Here is an 11,044-nt window from a genome sequence, read left to right as displayed (position 1 = left end):
CCTCTACATCCCTCTGTTTCCCCTCCCTTTGTCTCTTGTCTCTTTAAAATGTAAGCTCTTGAGGGCAGAGGCTCTCACCAGGTGTTCGTACAGACGGTTCCAAGCACAATGGGGCCCAGATCTTTGCTGGCACCCTAAGGCACTACAGTTATACTGCTATTAATACACTGACTGGGAGAAGGACAGGATAACCTCCGTGATCTTTCCCCGTCTGTGAGTTTGTGTCGATGAATCACAACTGTATGAAAGTTACACTTTGCAAGAGCTTCCCCCGAGAGCGGAAGTCAAGCAGGGACCAAAGCGCCGAAGCACACAGAGCATGTAATTGAACCAGTCAGTGAGCACGGTTCTACGCAACCTATTTTCAATTGGGTGGAAGGTGATTGAGGAGGGTTGTGACGAAGAAATGGGGATGATTTATAACCCTTCCCCCAGGGCACCTGCCATGAGATCCAGAGCAAGGCAGATGTGCGAAAGGAAACAGCTGCCCAGGGGGTGTCTGAAACCCACATCACAGGTATTCCCAACACTCTGCACTGGAAAGTGTTAGCATTAGGAATGCAAATAATAACTAGGGAGACATGGAAGCTATTAGAAAAACGTACCACGATGCAAACCTAGGGCTTGATCCAATGAAAGAGAATCCCATTAACTTCCAAGCACAGTGGACTGGGCCCTTAGCATTCACACTGATTGTGCTTGGCTGTGGGAGAGGCGTGCAGGGGGCTTGAGTGGGAAAGAGGCACAGGAGCCTTCCTCTCCATCCTTCCTGCAGGAAGTGGCTTGGCACAATGGCAGTCTTTGTGTTCCTGTGCCCCCAGGGACTGCTCTGACCAAGCTGTGCAAGAATATTCCCTTGCGTCCCTTGAATACTGCCTTTTCAGGGTGACTCCTTCCACTTGTATTTCAGTGGCTGTAACGTGAGCTCAGCCTTGTGATAGGAGCAGTGCGATCCAAGCCCCAGGGCCAGGTGTAGGGACACCCTCAGATCCCTCTATTATTTGCAGTGTGAGCGAGAGGGCTTGTGAGTACAGTTACTGTGGACTGAAGTGTATGAAACTTCATAGATTCTAAGGACAGAAAGGACTACTGTGATTATCTAGTCTCACCTCCTGCATAACACAGGTCATAAAACATCCCTGACACAGAACTTCCCCGCCAGGTGTTTTGAACACCAAAAGTATAACTGGGTTCAAAAAAGAATTAGCTAAGTTCCTGGAGGACAGGTCCATCCATGGTTATTAGCCAAGATGGTCAGGGATGCAACCCCTTGCTCTGGGTGTCCCAAAACCTCTGACTGCTAGAAGCTGGGGCTGGACGACAGACTATCACTTGATAAGTTGCCCTGTTCTGTGCACTGCCTCTGAAGAATCGGGCATTGGCGACTGTCGGAAGACAGGATACAGGCTAGATGGACCGTTGATGTGACCCAGTATGGCCATTTGTATCTTCTGTTTAAACTTTACCCACCAGTGCTTTTCCAGATGAACCATATAAGAACCAAACAGTGGCCTGTCTGGAAATGCTGGAAGGCTTGGCACTCAGGAGAGGCATAAAAAGTTCCAGGGGGGAGGAAGGGGCTAAAAATGGCCATGGCTAGCAACTTGCTTCCTGATTTTAGGGTCACTTACTTAACCCCTGGGGGCAAAAAGGTTAGGAGTCCTGCTGCTTATACTAATCCATCTCAGCCTATAAGCTTCCGTCACCTGTGTCCTTCCCTAGGAAAATCTCTTCGGAAGCTCCTTATGTATCCTTATAAGACTAGCACAGATCATAAACTAACACAGGAACCCTTCATTTCCTGATGCAGTGAGAGCTCCTGATATCCCAGGGGCAGGCAGTTCAGTTTACTCCTGGTACCACATGGTGTTCTTCGGTGATCGCTCCATGCTTAGGGACCCTGTGTTTGCAGGCGCTGACCTCTGCTGTCTTTTGTCCGGTGCCAGTTGGCTTTGCATAACAAGAGCTTCACAGTGTCCTACCCAGACTCCGTCTGATGGGAAGCTCTGCCCTTAAAAGCACAGTCCCTAACACCACAAGCTCATGATGATGTTTCTGTTCCCTAATGGGATGAGCATAAAAATCAGGTTTCCATTGTGACTCCAAATTCATGTATAGGAGACTATTCTGGCTTCAGATACATTGGATCAGATTCTCTGCTGGGGCCTGGCCCAAAAACCCATTCAGTGGCCTTTAGAATCATAGAATATCAGGGTTGGAAGGGGCCTCAGGAGGTCATCTAGTCCAACCCCCTGCTCAAAGCAGGACCAATCCCCAATTTTTGCCCCAGATCCCTAAATGGCCCCCACAAGGATTGAACTCACAACCCTGGTTTTAGCAGGCCAATGCACAAACTGCTGAGCTATCCCTCCCTTTAGACTACTGGAGTCTCTCAGCTGACATTTGTCTTTGAATCCTGCCCTGGCGCATTACAATTTATAGCAGGTGGAGGATCAAGACCCCTCTTTCTACCAATCTTCCTGACATTCATTAGAACATCTGAAGGCAGCATGAACCCTGCCGGAGCCACTGTGTTTAAAGATCCAAAGCCCAGTGGAGTCAAGGGAAAGGCTCCAAAGCCAGCTTGAGAGAGGGAGTTTCTTGCCCTGAGCACATGAGAAACTGTATTCCCGGGTCTGCATGGGCTCTCCGTTGGCTCTCCAGCGGAGTTCAAAGTGTTGTTTTTAAGCTATTAAGCTGTAGATCAAGATAAGACGTCCCTTTCTAGAAAAGAAGATGCTCTAGTTCGTCCACAGGATACGGGCTTACCTCGGGATTTACTGAGAGCCATCCAACGAGTGGTGTTCCACAGGTCAGACCAGATGATCCTAATGGTCCCTTCTGGCCTTATGAAGCTATCAGTAGCCTAGGATCTTCCTGCCTCGGCATCTGCCTCTCAGCCCATGAACTACTGCTGCAGTTGAGATCAGAAGGGGTGGGTGAGTGGGAAACCCCTGTAGGAAAAGGGGGCTGCTGGCAGAGAGTTCATTAGGATGGTCCCTTTCCCCTGGCATGCACTCTCCTATCCCAGTCTGAGACAGCAGGATGTCCAAAGTCCTGGGCTGAGTCTTCCTCCTTTTGAAGGCAGTGGAGGCCTAAGGCGGCTAAGGGTGGGATTTTATTGGGATTTGACAAAACAAAGCATCCACAGTGCTCTGTGGTTAAGAGCTCACTTTGCATTTTGGATGGGATCCTTCTGGTTTTCAATTTTTTTGTATTGGTGATGACCCCTTTCACACAGCAAGCCTCTGAGCGTGACACCCCCCCCTTATAAATTAAAAATGGGGGGGGGGTGTTAATTTAATGAGGGCTTGGGGCTGTCAGCCCAACAGAGCTGACAGTCTGTGACCCCCATGTAACCACCTTGCGACCCCCTGAGGGGTCACAGCCCCCAGTTTGAGAACCAGTCCACAATGCATCTTTTAGATCAAAAGGTACATTCATTTTGTCACAGCCTCTCATGCTGCTGGAGGACATTTTAAGAACACTCAGGCGGATAACCCTGACAGAAAAGTTGCATTCAGTTCTCTTTTGCAGTTGGTAAGGGAGGCAGTGTTGCCTAGTGTGGATAGACACTGGATTTGGGAGACCTGGGTTCCATTCCTGGCTTGGCCATTGGCCTGCTGGGTCACCATGAGCAAGTCCCTCAGTTTATCCATCTGCAAGATGGGAATTAAAATGCTGACCTCCTGCATAAAGCTCTTTAAGATCTACTGGTGAGTGCTAGTGATTAGTTTTGGGGCGGGGGCTGTCCAGCACTTGAGGCTGGAGCTAGAGGCATGGTAAGGAGACCTTTCTGCTGTCCTGCATCCTTGGGAATTCACTCTTGGGGCATTGGCTCAACTGTCTTCCTTTCCTGTAGCATCTGGGTTGCAACAATTTCAGAACATCTTGTCTCACTGACAGATCCTTGGCTGCCCTCCAACGGGGGTTCCAGCAGAAGGTGGGAGTCTAATCTCCAGCATGGTGGGGGCCATTCTGACCTCATCTGTGCCAGAGTGAAAGAGAAGTTACTCTCTAAAGTCAATGGAGTTATAGCAGTGGCCCATGAAAGCAGAATCAAACCCAGTCACTCACACTACGGCCTTGGAGCCAAATTCTACCAACAAAGATGAGCATGGTTAAAAGATGCCAAGTGAGACAGATGATTGAAATAGGTGGACCTGATAGCAAACTCACCCATACTACTGTAACTGCATTGACTTCAACACAGTTACTCCTGATTCACAGTGGTTAAAAGAGATCAGAATTCAGCCCGTCTATTCAGAGCTGAGCACACCCAGCGGCCCTTAGAATTTGGGCCTTTACCTCTGCCTCGTTTTAGGCTTTGATTGAAAAAGGGGGAAGAATGTCCCTTCTTTTCCTCCCCAGGGTGTTGGGAATCTTAATTCATTAAATGTATGGCAAGGGCTTCGAGATGCTCAGATGAAAGGAGCTGCAGAAATACAGAGGATTATTATAATCCCTTTCCCCCTCCTAACCCCCCCTTTTGTGCTGCGCCCACACACGACCCCACCCATTCACATGAGCTCATCCTGGCCGAAGGAAAGCCTTGATCGGCCTAGAAGAGCCTCTCTCCTAGCAGACGTGCAGCAAGGGGAGTGGAGGGGGTGTGTGCGGCATGTGTTCATTCACATGGCTTTTAAATGGATGCCCTCTGAAGTGCTTAATCAGCTCAGCAGCTGCGGGCATCTGGTGCCGCATCATGTGAGAACAGCTTCTGTGCTTATTCAGAGCAGTCTGAAGGGACCCCCCTCCACCCCACCCCAAGAAGCAAAAGGGGAGGGGCAGGGGGGAAAGCGATGCATGAATATCACTGAAACAAAGAGACACAGAGAAATAAAGGGAGGCGAGGACCTGGCAGCGATGGAAGGAAAGAGCTGCCTGCCTGAGCACCATGGCAACATGCCATCAAAGCCCGTCTCCACGGCTGAATCAGCCTTCCCGGTACGTGATCTCAGGCATGCAGGCTGGGGCGACTTTTCCTCGCCCGTGTCATGGGATGAGAGTTTATGAGCTTTAAGCAGAGGCACAATTAATTCAATCACATTTAGATTATATAGGTTTGAGAGCATGCCATCGCATCAGCGCCCGAAACAAGCTCTTCCCCTGGAATGACCTGGCCTCAGCAATCAGGTCTGACCCAATTCTCTGGTCTCATGGTGCAATGGGCAAGCTAGGCAGTGTCTGACAGCGGGAACCAGAGCCCCTTGCTATAGCTCTGAAAATAAGATGGAGGGAGACGTTTGAGAAGGGGTCACCTCTCTCTCCTGCCCTCCCCTCTGCCTGGCAGAGACAACTGATCCTCACAAAGCAACTGGTTTTTGCCTTCAAGATTAACTGAATTGTGACAAATTGTAGCCATTAAAATAAAACATCCCAAGGGAAGCTGTCTACAGATCCTTCAAGGTCTTCACCCCCCCCAGTTGCAGTTCCCCAAGCAGAATATTATCAAGTTACTGTATATACCTCCCAGGCATCCAGGATAAATGTTTCCAGCAACTTCATGCAAGTTTGCCAAGTATTGTTCTTCCTTTAGATGGGAAAACAAAGGAACAACGTCCCTAGTCTATCAACAAATGAATCCCTGCTCCAAGGGTTGGTCACAAGGGAGCAATTGGTGTTTAAAATATTGGTAGCGCATCACTGGCCCATATGAGAGACCTACGTTAACTGTCCTGGCAGCATGTGTTAGAAAAGGAAAAAAAAGCTCCTCCAGTTGAATTTGCAGGGGGAAATGGGTTTACTTAAATCCAAATCTTACCATAAGACCAGGATCCAGATCCTGGTCTCAGTGCTGCTGGTATAATTTGGTGTCACCAAGATGCATTAGCCTTTGGTCAAAGTAATCCCTGGGCTAATATGGTGAGGATAGCATGGGATTATTGAGAGCCACCAATTAATTATTTCTTGGCTTTCTCCCAATGCACCTATCCCATTCTATGGCCAAACCACGACTCTGCTAAACCCCACATTTCTGAACCCTACAACCGATATAACCAGAGGAAAGAAAAAGCCTCTCAGAGTATCATTCTAGCTAGGGCACTAGACAGTGCAAGTGTTAATAGTTATAGGCGCTACAGAAAGACCCAAGAGACAGATAGCGCATCTCCCATCTGAGGGATCTCAAAGCACTTGAGAGACCTTAACAGCTAGACTGTTCTCTTGCCTTGCACTGCCACAGAGGGATGCTGGGAAGGATGCCCTCCACACCCAGATATTCAGAAGGGGCAGGGCAGGGGGGATAGCCTCCCCGAATGGGGGGTTCACGTACCACCTTTGCACACATGCCTTCCAAGGAGCAACTGAACGGAGCCCTGGCCCCGACATGCCGGTCAGCAGAGCTGGCTGGCCCATGGGGATGGGTCTGATGCCAAGGTTAAAGTAAGAGGGAGCAGGAAAAAGCACAGACACCTCCCCCAGCTCTGCTGAAAGCAGAAGCGGGGAGCTCCCCCTCCTCTGCCTGCCTTGAGGGAGCAGCACTCCCCCAGTGCACCCCCACCCCATCTCCCTCTGATCCTTGGCTGTGCAGTGAGATCTCCCCTCTCGCCCACCCTCAGTTCATTTTACTTTAACCACTGCAAAAAAAAGGGGGGGGGGCGGATTAAGAGTTATTCCTGCCTCACCGCCCCCTGGTACAGCTAGGGACCCCTGGGGGCCCAGCACAGCTTGTTGCTTCGAGCTGTGCCTAGCTAGCGTCATTGTAGCTCTGAGGCCAGATCAGTGTAGGGAAAGTCCTCCCTCCAGAACTGCTTCTAGCCACGTGGAGTCTGATGGAGCTCCTTGGGGCAGGGGCCATCGTTGTGTTTGCACCACGCCTGGCACAATGAGGCCCTGAGGCAGCATGGGAATACAAATAAATGACAAGCCTGGTTATCATTTTTAGGGAGATTTCCACAGCGTAGGCCAGGCCCAGAGGAGAAAGTCCCTCCACGAAGCAGCCTGAGGAGAAAACTGATGCTCCCAATCACACAGCGAGTCCCAGAGCTGGGATTATAACTCACCGCTGCCAGCACGCAGCCCATGGCTCTGATCACTGTACTGTGCTCATCGCAGCAGACAATACCCCCTTTGTACCTTCACTTTGCTACATTTCTAAGCGCTATGGACCCAGTCCTGCAGGGGGAAGGCCCCACGTTTACTGGGCAAAGAAAGCAATCTAACAAATAAATAAATGAATGAAAACAAACGTGTGTATGTTAGAGGAGGAAAGATACAGAAAATGGATTTTAGTGTTGTGCTTTAGATAAACCCTCTGGAAGCTTACATACATTTTGAAAATTATACAAAATACCTGCACTCCAGGACCTTTTAACTAAGCCTTTTATGATGATTTAATCAGTGTATGTTTCCCTTAATGGGCAAGCTTTTATTGTAATCACGTCATGATTACTTGAGGCAATAATCTAATCCGCAAATAATACTGATTAGTCCAGTTGGGAATGTTTGCTTTTCAGTTCACATTCAGAAGGTTTACGACAAAAGAGGCATGAAAGAGAGAGTTATTTTTTTGTTGTGGTCAGGTAGAATTTTGTTCTGTGCAAGAAATTCCATGGAAAATGTAATAGCACTGAAAGTTTTGCCAAATTCTTCCTTGCCACAGTCTTGGATATCACTGAGTTTAAAAATCATTCCGCCTACAGCCTTGGAGTCTTAAATTTCCACCTGCCTGCAGACAGGGAGGGTCTCCTTCACAGAAACTCAGTGTAATTCACAAGAGCAATTGTAAGTCTCTGGGAGTGTATCTAAGTTCATTCCTATTGTACTTACCATTAAGTCTGCAACCACTCTCCACTGTGGGCTTAATTCTCAGCTGAGGTAAGTCAGCTCAGCTCCTTTGACTTGTACACATTCACACAGATCTTCAGCTGGTACATGTTGTTATAACAGCACCTAGAGCCCAAGTCATGGATCATGACTCCCGATGTGGGCGCTGTGCGATCAGAACAAAATGGTTCCTGCCCCCTGGTTGGGTTACAGTGAGTGGGTTTCCAACCCCCTGTGATTTTATCTTGCGTCTTGCAAGATTTGGTGCATTTTTTAGACCCTAGCTGCCAGATTCATGCGATTATGTGAGAATCTCAGCTTTCATTTCCAAGACAGCTTTTAGCCCTCAGTGTTGCAGGAAAAGCTTTAACAATGTGATCCGAGGTTGACCCTAAAAGCTCAAAAATCAGGAAACAAAAGTTGCTGGTATTTAGTTTAACATTTAAAAACAAAACAAAGTGTGATACAAAATGCTTAGAGTCCCTGCACTAAAATATTACAAGCTAAGACAGAGTGTGAAAAGGAAATGGTATCTCCAGTTTGCAGATTGGAAGTTAAAGCCCAGAGATTAAGTCACTTGCCCAAGATCCAACTGGATTAAACCCCAGATTAAACCTCAAGTCTCTATCCACTGCCATAACCACAAGGCCATCCTTTCTCTCAGCTACTGCACCATTATCCTGTTCTCTCAGATATTGTACCACGATTATCCCCATTTAACGGACAGGCAAAGGGAGGTACAGACATAGGAAGAATTCAAGGTTTCACAGCACATAAGTGGAAGCCCTGGGTCTAGAACTCAGGGTTCTTAGCTCCTAGTCTAGTGCAGCGGTTCTCAACCAGGGTTACGTGTATCTGTGAGGGTACTCAGAGGTCTTGCAGGGGTACATCAACTCATCTAGATATGTGCCTAGTTTTACAACAGGCTACGTAAAAAGCACTAGCGAAGTCACTACCAACTAAAATTTCATAGACAATGATTTATTTATACTGCTCTGTATACTATACACTGCAATGTAAGTACAATATTTATATTCCAGTTGGTTTATTTGATAATTATATGGTAAAATGAGGAAGTGAGCAATTTTTCAGTTATAATGTGCTGTGGCACTTTTGTATTTTTATGTTTGATTTTTTAAGTTTTTAAGTGAGGTAAAACTTGGGGTTACACAGGACAAATCAGACTCTTGAAAGGGGTACGTAGTCTGGAAAGGTTGAGAGCCACTGCTCTAGTGGACCATGAAACCTCCCCACTACTTGATGGGGAAGAATGGGAATAAAACAAACCTAACCAGGAGTTCCTGGACCAAAGCGTGGCCTGCAGTTCCTCCAGATTGACACCAATGTAACTTTGATCCCTTGATTTTGAGGGCAGTTGTTGCCTGCTTGCTCCAGGCCAGCAGTTTGGCTCATGCTGTTTTTTTGGAGACACTTTCTGTTATTTGAAAACATTTATCTCTGCAAGCTCCAACACAGCTAAAGCACTTAGGAAAGAAGCGTGCTGCTGATTCGAACAGCTATAGCCTGACATTGCTTCCCCTCACCCAACGGGCTTCCACCACCTGAACATCTTAGGGAAAGCTAGTCTTTAAAATCACTGAAATATGAAACACCGGCCAAGCGGAGAGAACAGAGAGGGCTTTGTTTACTCCCCCCTGCTACTGCTTGAACAGGAGACAAAGTGCTGCATGGTGGGTGATTGAGGGTATATCTTCTGACATGTCTGCATTTAGATCATACCAGGAAAAAAAATGTGACAGTTATATAACAATCAGTGCTGCGAAGAGAAAGATCTGTGATGGAGCGGCAGGCTGGGCTCAGACCTAGTCCGAATTAATCAGCGTAGGAAGGGTACATGATTGTAGAATGCAACCATATGTCATAAAACTTCAAGACCACCGGAGCTGGTCCGAAGTGAGAAATGAAACGCTGGTTAGGGTCACCATTAGGTTGTTGCTGGAGGCTTTTTTTACCCGCCTTATATCGCGCCACTCCGCTTAGTGTCTGGTGCTGTTTCTGTACTTTAGCTCGGGGCAGGTTAACTTGGAAGAAGAGGCCCAAGCTTGGATTTCCTTCCCTTGAAAATCAGGCTAGTTGTGTGACCCATCTGCAGGATCTAAATTCACTCCCGCAAACAATTCCATCCAAGGGCTCCATTTAGGCACAATAAGCAGTATGCAGACTCATAAATCTTGCCTAGTCATAGACATCTGGAGGGTGTGACTTGTCTTTGGCATACCGGGCTGAGAGTCATCACCTGTCTCCAGTGTGCGGGAATCTAGCCTGTGCCAGCTGGGTGTTCGTGCCCTAACACAACCAGCCTGTCAGATGCTCAGCCCTTCTCCTCTGGTGACAGCAGCCTCACCTTTGCCCTGCGGGTTGATGGTAAGTGCACCTTAGTCCCTAAGTCCCTTCAAAAGTGGTGTCCAGCCCTGGATCACTGGATACCCACAGAAATCCCAGATCCGCTGTTCCCCAAGGAACAGTGTACCCCAGTTTACCAGCTTTACTTTAGATACCACTCTTGTATCACCCACGGCCCTTGAATTCAGTTTTATTGAGGAAAGAATAGAGATTCAAACAGAAGCAAGTGTGAGTGATAGAAACAAATGGTTACGTACCAAAGAAAATCACAAAATGTGAACCGCAGCCTACACTTATTAATAGGGATTTTTTCTATCTGATAAACTAAATTCTCACCCCAAAATTCATCCCTAGTCATTCATGAAGCACCCCCATCAAAGTATCTCCTCAGTGAAAGGATCCAGACTGTCCTCCTCCACCCTGTGATACACTGAATCAGACTTTTGTCTTTATTCACAGACTGCTATATTTCACTTCCAAGTGGTTTGGATGTTTATAGTTTATCTTTGATGGTTTTCCCTTGACTTTTCGGGTTTCGTGCCAAGGTACACAGTTGAGCAAGACATTATAATTGGCTAGCCAGGGAGGGATGACAACTTCCTCCTGCTTGAATGGGCTATCACCATATTATTAGCTGGTGGCTCCATTTTACTCCAAGATAATAAGGTCATAATGTCAATATAGTTACATTATTCCTTAAATAGTCCCTGTATGCATATCTCGCAATGATTATGAGTATCAACAAGTTTCACACTTCCAGTAGAGACCTCACATGCCATCCTTTATGTATAAATACTATGAAAGCAGTTTGTTAGTTGAAGTGAGTTTGTCAGTTCTGAGACAGGAGTTGCTTGTAAAGAACAGTGAACCCTTTGCCAGTTGGCACCAGTGGGCCCGTCTCGGTGTCCTGGAG

This window comes from Chelonia mydas, chromosome 26, assembly GCF_015237465.2.
Source record: "Chelonia mydas isolate rCheMyd1 chromosome 26, rCheMyd1.pri.v2, whole genome shotgun sequence".
Taxonomy (NCBI): Eukaryota; Metazoa; Chordata; order Testudines; family Cheloniidae; genus Chelonia; species Chelonia mydas.
The sequence above is the reverse complement of the archived record's forward strand: the minus strand, read 5'-3'. Positions refer to the sequence as shown.